The sequence below is a fragment of the Lutra lutra genome, chromosome 16 (assembly GCF_902655055.1).
Source record: "Lutra lutra chromosome 16, mLutLut1.2, whole genome shotgun sequence".
Lineage (NCBI taxonomy): Eukaryota > Metazoa > Chordata > Mammalia > Carnivora > Mustelidae > Lutra > Lutra lutra.
Genome location: NC_062293.1, coordinates 8,484,275 through 8,497,356, shown reverse-complemented (window position 1 = coordinate 8,497,356; position 13,082 = coordinate 8,484,275). Strand labels below are relative to the sequence as shown.

The window sequence follows — 13,082 nt, the reverse complement described above, 5'->3', positions numbered from 1 at the left end:
CTTTTTTTTCTCCTTCCTTCCTTCCTTTTTTCCTTCTTTCCTTCCTCCCACCCTCCCTCCTTTCCTTTTCCTTTTTCTTTTTTCTCTTCTTTTTTCTTTTTGGCTTTTTTGCCTTTCTTCGTCTTCCTCCTCTCTTCCTTCCTGGAATATCAAGGAAATTCTCTTTGTCTTCCACAGAGCAATGTTTATTACTCAGCCCCCTCTCCTGCCTCCCTCTGTACTTCGTGAACTTTCTCCAACAAATGAGTTCCATTCATCAATGGAATTGTGGTGAATAAAATTTTCCCCGTCTCATTATATGTAGACACACTAAACCAAGCTCAAGATCAGAGATATATCCATCGACATTTTATTTTGGCTTCTTTTTGTGTGTTTAACTATTTAGTCCTTTTGGCCTCTGTATTGTGGCATATGCTTTGAGAAATGATGCCAACTTTATTTCAAATGGTTAACCACTTCTTCCAAAAATAGACTTTGGTATATGTAGAGGGGTGAGTTTATGATTAAATTTGGCATTTAAAATTAGCAGAGAAAGAATCATTAAATTGTGCCGGGACATCTTCTCTTCATTCTTTGCCTATCAGTTTTACTATCATCATGCTGTTTTGATTACAGTCTATTATAATAACTCTAAAAAATATCTTGGATACTTGCACCATTTCTGCTTCCAGATAAATGTTAGATTCGCTTTTTCAGGCTTCCCTTTAGCCCATGCCATTAGGATTTTTATTAAAATTATTTAAATTACAGCATAATATAGGAAGAATGTATATCTTGGAGCATCCAATCTTCTGACCAGAAATATCTATCCAAATCTTATTTTGAATTTTTTAATAAAATTTTTTAGTATTTTATCATAATCGGCCTCCAAAAAACTCTTAATTTAGATTTGGATTGAGAATTTGGAAGTTTACTAACTAAGGAATTGATGCTCTGGGAGCACAATTTATTAAGGTTTTCATGTGTGATTTTTCTACCAATAATCGTTAATGAAATGGATCTCTTATTTCCTTCCATAAAAAGTATCCAGAATTTTTTACTGAGTCTTTATTCTCTCTTTTCCATATTGGTCATTTTCCTTTTAGGGTTTTCTCACTCTCTTTATCCTTTCTTACTGCATTCTTGCAGTTTCTGAAGTTTGGTCTTAAGTTTGTTGATTTCACTTGTCAAGTCCATGATTTACTATCTCTCAGACAGACATTTCTGACATTACAAGTTCTGTTTCTTTGCAGTTGTTTCTCTTCAATATCCTCTATATTCTCTGCCCATTGACTTGGTTCTACTCCAAGGATGCAAAAATGTCTTGGACTCTGTGAAACAAAAGAGAAAACCAGGAGGAGAGAACAGGTTAAAATAGAAAGATTGAGAAACAAAGAGCTTGTTTTATTTGTTTGTTTGTTTTTAATTTTATTACCTCCTATAGAGTAATTTCCAGAGGTATGCTTTTCTTTTAGTTCTCAGGATACAGTTGTTTTCTTTACACTGACTATTTGTCTCCCACAGGTGTGATATTAATTTTTTTTCCCGCTTACTCTTTACTTGTCATAGAAGGAAGTGCATTCTATCCAAAAGCAGTGTTTTCAAACAGTTTCAATGTTGGATTCTTCTTGGCTCTCTCACTGTTCACTTCTGGGCCAAATGAAACTGTATCTTACCTGGAGGATACGTTCAAAAGTGAATGAATCCGTAAGTCAGTGAATTGCAAAGGGAGAGGCTGATGAACTTATTCCCCGAACCCCATACCCAGAAACACAGTGGAGATTCCTGCCAAGATGTTCCCATCTGAGACTTCCACATCTAAGATTACTCTGCCCCGTCAATTATGGATGGTGGCATTTGTCAAATGCTTCCCTGAGATGTCAAAAATACACTCCTTAGAGCTTTGCAGCAGGAATGCAGAGCCACAGAAGCCTGCCAGAAGTGTAGGAGGCAGATACACTCTGCCCTACAAATCTCGTTTCCAGGCACAAAAGATACAAGCAGCGACTCAACCTGTGACTCAGTGATTCCCAGCTGTGTGGGTGAGGATCACATGAATCCCAAAGGTGAACCAGGGGCCACAGGGCATTGAGTGTTGGTCTGGGGCAGCACAGGAGCTCAGCAGAGGCCAGCAGGACTGCGGAGCGGAGGTACCCCTTGGGATCCAATAATAGACATGGTATGGTAAAGTCGGATGAGGGAGAATGAATAAGGAAGCACTGCATAGCCACTTTGATCCGTTTATACTGCATTAAGTCACTCTCCTGAAGGGAAGTATCACCTTGTGGTTAAAAGCTCAAAATCTGCCTCTGACATAGTTTCTTCTATTAGTCAGCCATGTTGGTTCATCTTTTCCTCAAAGCATGGGGAGGAGTACCAGCTCACTAGCTTGCCGTTAGGCAGGGGCCATGTGACTAGTGTTGGCCAATGGGTTGTGAGTAGAAGTGATGCATGTTATTTCTAGAACGTAACCATTATTGAGACTCTCAAGCATCTCTTCGCTGCCATGGCAACCAGGGGACTATGTTTCCAGATTGTGAAGTTTCAAGATGGTAAAGCCTCCCTCAGTCTAGGTCTTTAATTACGTGGGCCTGTAGTGTACATGAGAAATAAACTTTTGTTGGTTTAAGCCATGAAATTTGAGGACGATTTGGTGGACTTTGAGGATTTTTGACGACTATGGCATAACCTAGATAATTTTGAGAAGAACATCGTCTTATTAACCAAGTAATCATAAACAACTCTCTGAATCTCTGAGTATTAATTTCTTCCATCTGTCAAATGGAGAAATTGCAGCACTCGCCTTACAAAAGGAATAAAAAAATATTGCTTCTGAAGTGCTAACCAATGTGTCTAGTATGTAATAAGTGCCTTGTAAATGTCACCTCTTAGCTGTATTTGATTCTCCAGAAGATAGAAAGTAAAAGGAGTGTCCTTCTGTCAAATTATCTCAACTCACACCTGAAAAGAAAATCAGAGAGAGAGTGGAAATGAATTTTTTGGAAACATATCTCATTTACAGAACAATTAATGGGATCCTCAACAAAACAACCAGCACTTTATTGCCAAGTTATACATGCCAAAGTGTACAAGGTTCCATGAGATATGAACTACTTGAATTATTTCCAGATAAGTATCTGAGGAGGATAGATTTCTAACTCCCCAGGAAAACATTCCCACATGCCAGTCCTTTCTCTCATCATTATGTTCCAAGATGGTAGTGGTAGACCTCTGGGAAAGCAGGAATGATTTCTAGAAGCTCTTTTATATTTTCTCACAGCAGGGAGGGAAGCTGACTCAGGGTGTGGTGTCCCCACCTGCCACACATGCTCCTTGGGGTGTCACAGCATACCAGAGGTGTGGTTAGGTGAGTATCACTCCACCCATGAGGTGTCTTCTTGGCCCAAACTCTCATAAATAGGACTGTGCCGTGGCAGGAAAAATAGGATATATTTAGTGTCCTCCATTGTCTCCCCCAATCGACTATTGGCTGTATCTGTCAAGGACAATCTGCCTTCTATAAAACCACCTTCTAAGCAATTCCTTGAAGATCTCCTACTCAGCTATCCCCCTGACCCAAGCAGGGTTTTTTGCATATGGACTAACACTAACTATCACATTCCAGATAGAGAAGTTAGGGAAGGCCTCACACTGAGGCTACAAGGTGCTTCCCAAACATCACCCCCAGGAGAGCCAGCTTCTGACCAGGTGCTATTAGGCTTCTTCCAAATATAATCACATAGTGGAGTCACCAGTGTCCCAGGACAATTACGCAGTCCTTTGAAGCTAGTGATTATAGTCAAGCTCAGAATCCAAGTCCCTTCTCTGTTAGGGACAGTTTTTTCCAGACTCATATCCAGCCTCCAGAAAAATACATGAACCTCGTTTCTCCATCCAGGTCATGTTGTCAATACCCTCCCATGTACCAGTTTATTCTCATTGAAGATAATTCTGAAACTTTTTCTGGCAAGTGAACATCCAAGGAAAATGTAAAGAATTAAGGATTAAAGAAGATGGAGCCTACCGGCAAAACTGGGAGCAAAGCCATATGTATATATCATGCACATATATGACATTAATGGACACATTGGACATTGGTGACAGTATGTGTGTGTGTGTTTGTGTATGTGCGTGTATGCACAAAGATCTGTACCAACAGATCTTTCAAAATAACAGAGTCAAATGGAATAGGTAGACTCCAGGCAGAGTCTTTTCCAACCTTCCTTAAAAGGAGCAACATATTTTTGGATTCTTTACAAAAACAGGATGTAGAATGAGAAAGGAGGCATAATCACAAATGCAAGTGATCTGAAATCCTTTACTAATAATATACTTGAACATTTCGTTAAGTTTAAAAAGATAACTTCCAAGAAAATATAAATTGCTAAGATTGATTTATGCTATTGGCAGCGTAGCGAATTAGCTCAATTGCCATAGGAAATATGGGAAAGAATTTCTAAATAATGATCTGCAAAATGTGGTTGGATCCAGTGTTTTATGGGCAAGTTCCCCTTCAAATTTAAGGAACAAATAAATTCTATACTTTATAAGCTCTATCATAACATAGATACAGATAGGTGACTTTCTAACTCGTTCTTTCCTCACTGTGTTATAAATATCATTGCTAGAACTTTATGAGGAGAATGGTACCAAAAGTGTACAAATATCCACATTCTACACACTAATTTCATTTCTGAATACGGCGGGGGGCATTCTAAATACAATTGGAGGAAATCAAATAAATCTATGTGTTGAAAGGATTATATCTCATGGTCAAAGAGGGCTTATTCTAGGAATAGACTATTACATTGTTCTGAAAAATTATGGTCAGAAATAGTAAAGCAAACAATAGAAAATTTTTGTGATAAATGGTACTATTGTCCTAATTCTATAAATATTGGCATTGGGGGATAACATGAAGACCCTCTATTATCATCCTTTGGCACTCTGATTTCTACAGGTGTGTGCCCCTCCACTCCTGCCTCCTTCATCAAGGGTAGAGAGAAAATGGTGACTTTTGCCAGCAGCCTGGACACATTGGAAAACCTCATCAGTTCAGACCAGGAAGCCCCCAGATGTGGGATCCTGCATCTTGCAAGACTCATTCCAATGGGACAGTAGGTTGAGGGGCCTGAGAAGGAAAACAGGAAGATTCATGGGACACTTAGGTATTTCAGAATGCCCCTCAGTCTGTTAGTTGTTTTCTTTCTTCCTTGGAAGAAGGTAGATTCACACTACATTAGTTTGGGGCCATTTAAAAGAACATATCTAAATTTATTTTCTATGTTATAGATTTAATGCTCTTTGAGCCTCATTAGGAAGTCTAGAAGCATCTCGGAAAGTGAAAAGAGAAAGATCTACTTCAGCTTATGGGTAAAATCCTCATTTTCTTACCTCATCCATAATTCCTCCAAGAAGCTATAACATCTAAAACAGTAACTATGGACTCTAATTTCTCTTCTGTTTCTAAGATTCTAGAACTCTGATTTCAAGGATATTGAGACTCTTTGACTCTATAGTTGGCAAACTAGGGATTATTCATTTAATTTTCCTCACTGAGGCCTCTCAAAAGCAGATCTCAAAGATAAATAGAATGTGATCCTTCCTTTTAATACTGTTTAATGTTTAAATTCCTGAAATTGATTTCTATAATTCATAGAAGTGATTTAAAAATCTCACAGAACCAGACTCTTTTGATCTAGTATGGCTTTTCTACTGGCTGCTTTTGTTGGGTAGTGACCAGTGAAGAATTTGATAGTACCTCTTTGCTGAACTTTTTGTCCGTTGACTTCACAGATGGAGCCCCCATGCCACACAGTGTCTTGTGATTCACAGCAGAGAGAACATTTCTATGTAGATAACCTTTAACTACATGGAGCCATTTTAGATAAGGCACACATTTTCAAAGGGAAGAGTATTCTTTGACTTATACAGGTTATTATTCACCCATATTCAAATCCCCACATTACAAACAATGAACACTGATCACCTATTATGTGCAAAAAAATTTTTGCTTTGTACACTTTCCTATGATACTTTCATATTTCATCTATTTCTGTCTGTTTTCTATCCCCCCAAAAGCCATGATTTGAAAGAAAACGTCAAAAAATAATAATTTTTTAAAAATTTAAAGCAAGGTAAAAGTGAACTTCCTCCCTCCAAGCCCCCTCTGGATCCATAAAGTTGCAGGGAGTTGTCCTATACGTCTTGCTCACCACCACCAATTTTCAGGGGATGATAAATTATTTATTTCTATACTGAAACTGCAACTGACAACTGCTGAGAGTTTCTGCCAAAGGGTGTGTCATAGCCAGAGGCAGCTACAGTCCCTATAGGAATCCAGTTCTCAGATTGGGGGACCCTGAGATACCACTGGAATTTGCCTACAGGCCAGAATCAATAACAACAGAGTTCCCAGTGGAAAGCTCACAACTGCCCCCAGACTGTTCCCTCTGCTTGCTCTAAAAAGTGCTTCTTGCAGGAAGACTATGGATGTCAGTAAAAGGACCCTAGAACTGTTCCACCAACTATCAACCAGAGTCTGCAATGGTAATATGCTTATGTTATTTCGTTCACTTTTTATTTTAAGATTGACAAATCCATCTTTCTAATTCAAAACTCTGTTGGAAGTAGCTACTCTTATTATTATATCCTTTATTAAAGTATGCTTATTTCTCTCTATATATTTACTTGACATTCAGTCAAGTCAGTCTGTAAGAAAGTACAGGACAGCCAAAACTATCACCATTGCAGAATTCTAGGCAAATTTTAAGCAGAAAAGCTTGACTTAATTTGCTGTGTTACATCAATTTAATGAATGACAAACATGTTCCTTAGATGGAATGAGTGGCAGAAAGAAATCAGTCAGAGGATTGATGGAGAAACCAGATTGCCTTCCAGGTCCCTCCAAGTTCGTGGAGTTACCGAGTGGCTTTATCGTTTCGTGTAGTGGAAATTCCCACTGTATCAGCAGGAAGATGCAAAAAAGATGATAATGCTAAACAGAACTTTCTTCAATAATTTGCAAATATTTTTCATAATCTCAAGATCAAAATTATTCAAGTGGGGAGGATTTTGGATAATTGGTACACATACATACAAGGAAGGAGAGCCACATGGTGATGCAAACTATATCAGTATTCCAGAGACGTGAAACACTGAGGATAGATAAAGGGAGGCTTCGTAGAAGTAGAGCCCCTTGGCTCAAGTTTTAAGACAAGAGAGATACTTGGAATCCATCCCAAACTCTCAACCCACAAGAGTTAAGAACCAATAATCTGCTGAGGTATAGAACAGTGTAGGACCACAGCCCACAGCTACTAACACACACAACATAGCTTCGTTGCTTACCCAAGTGATGCTAGCATCGACAGGGTAAGAGCAGAATAAAATAAAGGAGTAGAATAGGATGTAGAAATATGAATTGCCTACGTTTTACACCTGATTTTCATCCATAGCTTGGCCTGTCTGAAAATGCGTTCTCCAAGATTTCATTTTCAATGGGCTGCTTGTCCTTACTTTTCATTAAACTAGGGTGCCTGCTGATGATATACTTCTTTGAAATGCATGGAACCCATTTCTTGATCAGATTGGTTTTTGGTGGTGGTGGTGGTGGTGATGTTTGGTGTTAAGTTGAAGAAGTTCTTTATATATTTTGGACATTCACCCCTTATCAGATATGCCATTTGCAAATATCTTCTCCTATTCAATAGTTTGCTTTTTTGTTTTGTTGATGGTTTCCTTCGCTGTACAAACCCTTTTTATTTTGATGCAGTCCCAATCGTTGATTTTTGGTTTTGTGTCCCTTGCCTTAGGAGACATATCTAGAAAAAGTATTGCTACAGCCTCTGTCAGAGTAATTGTTGACTATGCTCTTTTCTAGGATTTTTATGGTTTCAGGTCTCATAGTTAGTTAGGTCTTTAATCCATTTGGAGTTTATTTTTGTATGTGACATTAAAAAGTGGTCTGTTTCATCCTTTTGCATGTAGCTGGACAAGGAAGATGTGGCATATACATATATATATACATACATAAATATGGACATTCACACACACATGTACACTCAGACCAAGAAAGACAAATACCATATGATTCCACTCATACACAGAATCTAAAAAACAAACCAAATGAATAAACAAACAAAAAAGCAGAATGAGACATATAAATACCGAGAACAAACAGATGGTTGCCAGAGGAAAGGGGACTGGGGGGATAAGTAAAATGAGCAAAGGGAAGTGGCTTCCAGTTATGGAATGAATAAGTCACAAGAATAAAAGGCACAGTGTAGGGAATACTGCCAGTGGTACTGTAATAGCATTGTATGGTGACAGATGACAGCTGCTCTTGTAGTGAGCACAGCATAATGTATAGAGAAATTGAATCACTATGTTGTACACCTGAAACTAAGGGGACATTGTGTATCAACTAGACCCTATTTTAAATAAATAAATAAATAAATAAATAAATAAATAAATAAATGGAACATACCAGATGTAAAAGAGAGGTACCTGGCTGGATGCTTATGTTGCAACTAAAAACGATACTGCCATCTCTTATTGCCTTTTAATGCTTAGAAATGCCTGTCTTCACCCCATGCATATGGACAGCTAGTTTGAGACTCTGCTTCTGCAGCCTCTTGCTAGGAGCATGTAGGCACACCCTCTGGTGCAACTGTCACCCGTATGCTGTTGGTCCATCCCTCTCAAATCTACTTCTCCAGTCATCGTATCTCTGTGGAATTTCAGGGCTCCATATGACAATCTGAAGAACATCTCCATTTAGGTGTCTGACAAGCATCAGCCTCTCTCAAACTCAAATCTCTTTCACAAGGGCAGAGTGCCCTGAGACATACATCTTCAGGAAGAACCTGCAGTTTGAATAATATCCACATCCTTACTCTCTCCTATCATGCCTTAAAGGTCCATCATCTCCACCCACTTGTTCCTCTCCAAGCACATGGGCTTTTCTGTTCAGTAGAAAGTCCAGCCCCTTCCAACCACAGGGCTATCACTTGCAGTTCACTCTTTCTAGACACTTCTCTGGTCTTTGCATATCTAAATTCTGACCAAGCACGTGTATCTCAGATCAAATGTCAGATTCCCCCAAGAGGATTATTCTGACCTAAAGCATTCCTCTTTCCTTTACTTTTATTTTCTATCACTCACTAGACCCTGCTCTGTGGTCTTCAATATCTAAAATTCTTTATTCGTTTTTTAGATGATCTACCCCCTCCACCCCCCACACATACAAACAGGAATTTTGCCTGTCTTAGTCACTGCTTCCCTGGAACAGCATTTGATACATAGCCATTCACTAAATATTTGTTCAATAAGTGATTGAATGATGGAAAGTTTCCATTAAGCATCATACCCTACAGATCTGTTCTTCCCATTATCTCTCTTTCTCATCAGATAGTACTGCCGTTATCCATTTATTCAAACCCCAAAGAAGGGTTCTTCCTAGATACTTCCCTCCTTAATCTCATCATAAAATGACCCTGACTCTCAATTTGCCTTCTGACCTATCTCTCAAATGTAGCTCCTGCTCACTGCCTTTTGGTCACCACCCTGGCTGAAGGATTTCTGTCTGCTCACCAGAAAGATTTGTCCCTCTGATTTCAATCTCCCACCCAACTGAACCTTTCCAGCTTACCACATAGATCTTTCTAAAAGCTAATTTGGGCCATATCACTGCTCTTCTCAACAATCCTGCAACCGGTTCTCATTGTCTGAGGATAAAATGTGAATTCCCTATTACATCCTGTTAGGTTCTTCATAAGCTGGGTCTTATTTGCCGTTCCAGCCTCTTCTACCATCTCTTGTTTATAAACATCAATCACAGAGCGCACACTGTCCCTTTGCTACCTGATGGCTGTGCTCAGATGCTCTACTGTGCCTGAAATATCCATACACATACATGGGTCTGCTGTGTGATCAATTGCTACAAACTAGTAAATGCTTAGCTCAACATTTTCCAGCTTGTCTGGAAACATTAGATATACCACTCCAATCTCACCTCCCTTATGGGATTTTTCACACTCTTACAACTCTCTTTTTGCATGTCTATTGTCTTCTCCTAGGCTATGAGGTCTTCGAGGGCCTGTCTTCTTTACCTTGGTCTTTACCTTCTTTTCCTTCTTTACCTAGGTACCTGGTCTCAGTACCTAGCATATGGTCTAACACTCAGAAGGAGCTTCGCAAATTTTGTTCTTATTGAATTGATAGGTAGAGGGATATCAATAAATCTATAGGAGATAAATTTTGTGGTGAGTTTTAATCAGTTACAAGCCTCTGGAATTTCTCGTTGACATATTGACTTCTGACTAGAAGCCATTATTCAAATGTTGAAAAGATTACAACTCCCATAAGAGCATCTGTTTCAGGCTGAGCATATGTAGAGGGCTCCAGTAATCATTGCAGAATGTGATAAAGGGGGCCACACCCACGCTCTGTGCGTGCACGCGCGCGGAGCCCTCCTCACTTCAGCCCTGTTGGAAACAATTTGAATGGGATTAGTCTTTCTAGTTCCTTATATAATGTAGTCATTGACTTTTAACTTTTAAATGAGAGGTGACTTCTTCTTCAATCCCTGATGACAGAGCTGGTATTAGAGTTGCTCTTCCCTGTAAACAAAAATTAAATGGGTCAAAATATATAAGGCAACTATTTTCAGCCGTTGGAAAATGAATGCCCCTCCATTGAGAACCTTGAGATAAGGGAAATTTATGAGCTAAGCCCCCATGTTCATCTGGGCTCTCTGCCAGGGAACATTTCCCAAGGAAGGCCCCAGATGGTAGAATGCAAAGAGCATGGCAGCCCTGCTGAGCTGCAGGATCAGAGACCAGAGATTAGGAATTACTAATGCAAGCAGAGATTTCAGGGCATGGTACAGGAAAGATTTAGAGTACATGGGTCAGTGGGGAGTGAGGAATGGGGCAAGAGGTCTGCGTAGGGTTCTCTGCAAGATCTTAGTCAGGGGCTGGCCTGAAAATGCCCATGACAAGACTTGGAGAGCCCTCACAGAGAGAAGCTGCTTCAGGATTGAGAATGAAACTTAGACTCTAGGGGTTACATGGTACTGGGAGGCACTGAATTACTCTTGCATCCCGAGGAGAGAGATGCTATTAACATCCCAGGCGTGCAGGTGGATACCAGTGGATGCTAGGAACAAGGCCCATGATCTACAGAACAAACCAGCAAATCATGGCCAATGGACTGTTAAGCTTTTGTAAATAAATTTGTATTGGAACACAGTCATGCCTACCAACATATATTTTTATGGCTGCTTTCACACACAGTGGAAGCACTAAGTAATTGTAAGAGACAAGAGAGCTTACAAACCTGAAGTATTTGTCATCAAACCTGCTTTTTTTTTTTTCTCTTAAGTAGGCTCCACACCCAGCACGGAGCCCAACATGGGGCTTGAACTCAACAACCTAAGATCAAGACCTGAGCTGAGAACAAGAGTCAGAAATAGCCAATTGAGCCACCCTGGCACCCCTGACATCAAGCCTTTTAAGTAAACCTTGTCGATCTATGTGCTCCAGTAAAGACTACTTTAGGTTGCCCTAACAAAGCCTAAAACCAAGCTCCAGCAGGATCAAGGAGAACCTCTAGTATATTATTCACTTGCCAGGGTGAAACTTAACACTCTTTAGACAGACAATATAATACAGATGCCTTATAATCTATTATCTATGATATTCATCAGGGGACTAAGGGAAATGCTAATCATGCAAAGGACAGGAAAGTGGGATCCATAATTAGGATAAGACAAAAACAAAAAAACAGACAATGGAAATTGGTCTCAAGGTGACCCAGATGTTGTAAATAGCAGACAAGGATTTAAAATAGATATTGAACATTTCAGTATCTTTAAACCTAGGGAAGACTATAGTTTTAATGAGGAAAAAATAGATATAGACTGTCAATCATAAGAAATCCTTAGGGATTTCTTGCAGTTCTAGAATCCCTGTTGGGGATTCTAGGACTGCAATTTTTTTTTTTTAAGATTTTATTTATTTATTTGACACACACACAGAGAGAACACAAACAGGCAGAGTGGCAGACAGAGATAGAGGAAGAAGCAGGCTCCCCATTGAGCAAAAAGCCCAACATGGGGCTCCATCCCAGGACCCTCAGGTCATGACCTGAGCCCAAGGTAGACATTAACAAACTGAGCCAGCCAGGTGCCCCTTGAACTACAATTTTAAAAAGCAAAAACAAAAAGCATGGAGAGACATCACAGCAGATTGGAATTAGAGGAAGAAAGAGTGAGTAACTTTGGATACAGATAAATAACAATCCAAACTGAAGAACACAGAAGGAAAAACAAAACGATTGAGATAGATGGAGCCCCAGTAGCTTGTGGGGAAATACCAAGCAGTCTAACATATATATAATTGTCATCCCAGTAGGAAAACATAGCATATGGGGGAAAACAAAACAAAAACAAACACAAAAGCACACACAAACCCCAATAACACACAAACCCCAATAACAAACAAACTTGAAGAAAACAGGGTCAAATACTTTCCAAGTTTGATGGAAGACATCAATCTATACATGCAAGATGCTGAGCAAACTCCAAGCGGGATAAATACAAAGAGTATCATACCATAGGCACATCATAGTCAAACAGTTAAAAGCCAAAGATAAAGAGAAAATTCTGAAAGCAGTCAAGCAAAAGTAACACATTACATAGTGATGACCAACAGTACAAATTTTGCTTACTTCTCATCAGAACTGTGGAGGCCAGAAGACAATGGAATGACATCTTTTAAAGTGAAAGAAATGGGGGTGCCTGGGTGGTCTGATAAGTGAAGTGTCTGCCTTCAGCTCAGGTTATGATCCTGGGATCCTAGGATAGAGCACTGAGTCAGGCTTCCTGCTTAGCAGGGAGACTGCTTCTCTCTCTCCCTCTGTCTGCTTGCTGCTCTGCCTGCTTGTGCTCTCTCTCTGTGTCAAATAAATAAGTCTTTTTTTAAAAATTAAAAAAATAAAGTGAAAGAAATAAAAAGGGCCATTGCATAATTTTTTTTTTTAACCAGTGAAAATATTCTTCAAAAATGAGGATGAGATAAGAATGTCAAGAGAATAAATGA

At 39.4% G+C, this 13,082-nt stretch overlaps 1 long non-coding RNA gene across 2 annotated transcripts; it reads right to left on the bottom strand.

Annotated features, from left to right (window-relative positions):
• Nucleotides 1-225: 225 nt before the first annotated feature.
• Nucleotides 226-2,377, bottom strand: LOC125087830 (uncharacterized). Of its 2 annotated transcripts, none has more exons than XR_007123523.1 (3): nucleotides 2,261-2,377; nucleotides 1,415-1,655; nucleotides 226-1,310 (listed from the first exon to the last, which is right to left on the bottom strand). It is a non-coding gene; the product is annotated as an uncharacterized LOC125087830 (long non-coding RNA). The 2 variants fall into 2 exon arrangements; XR_007123524.1 differs by having other exon boundaries at nucleotides 226-1,302.
• Nucleotides 2,378-13,082: the final 10,705 nt, after the last annotated feature.